The sequence below is a fragment of the Nicotiana attenuata genome, unplaced genomic scaffold (assembly GCF_001879085.1).
Source record: "Nicotiana attenuata strain UT unplaced genomic scaffold, NIATTr2, whole genome shotgun sequence".
Classification (NCBI taxonomy): Eukaryota; Viridiplantae; Streptophyta; class Magnoliopsida; order Solanales; family Solanaceae; genus Nicotiana; species Nicotiana attenuata.
In genome coordinates this window covers 153280-154342 of record NW_017671868.1, presented here as the reverse complement: position 1 = coordinate 154342, position 1063 = coordinate 153280, and positions in this window count along the sequence as shown.

Below are 1063 nucleotides of genomic sequence, written 5' to 3'. Positions count from 1 at the left end.
AAGAACAAGAAAAAAGAACATTTTCGATTTCCTCTTTTATTTTTTGATTTTTTAACCTTTTGTCAAGATGTGAGGTGAGTTCAACTCCAATGAAGTACTATGGTACACGTTTATTATGTGGAGATAACTGTGGAATTAAATAATTGTTCCAGCTTTAATAATAATAACAATAAGTTGTAAGTTGAAAATTACTCAATTGAAATGCTAAAAGTCTTAAATGGATTTAATTTACCACATGTTTCATAGCAGACACGTTTCATTTAGTTAGGTATATCATCCCCTTCCTCTTCTTTCATCAACTTTTGTTTCTTATATTTTCTACTTTTTATTTCTCTTTCATTTCTTGACATGCATTAACTTATAAATAAACATATTTAAATATATGTCTTTTTAATTTTCACAATCATATATATATATATATATATATATGGCTGTGTTTTTGTTTTATTTCATTTTTTAGCATCGCTTCCCGATTCATCATTTCCTAATTATTGCTTGTGAAATATTGATACTCGAGTATTTTGGAGTGATTTACATCTTATAACAATTACTCAAGAGTTTTGCTGTGACGGATAAGATCCATCATCATCGTTGATCAAAGGTCTCGAGTTTGAATGACACGACCCGGATTTCCCACCCTCGGGAGTCGTGATGGCGCCTACTCGTAGAAGCTAGGCAAGCCACGAACTTAGAAATCATTAACTCTTTTATTTAATCCTTTTTATAAATCATATCAATAAGTGATAAACGTGTAAATAACAGCGGACAATTAGATTAAAACGGAAGACTTAGACAAAATAAACCAAACAGTACGAAAATCAACGTATGCCTCTACCCAAAAACTGGTGTCACAACATTCACGGACTACTAAGATTACTACATACAATTGTTTGAAGGAAGGGGACACTGTCTGTCTCGAATACAAGAGATAACAGAACATAATAAAAGATAGAGGAGACGCCGTACTTGCGGACGCCTGCAGGGCTACCTCGGTATCTCAGTGGACTAAAGGCTGGCTCCCGAACTACTGCTGTTGTCCCAGTGCTGCCTCGGTATCTGCACA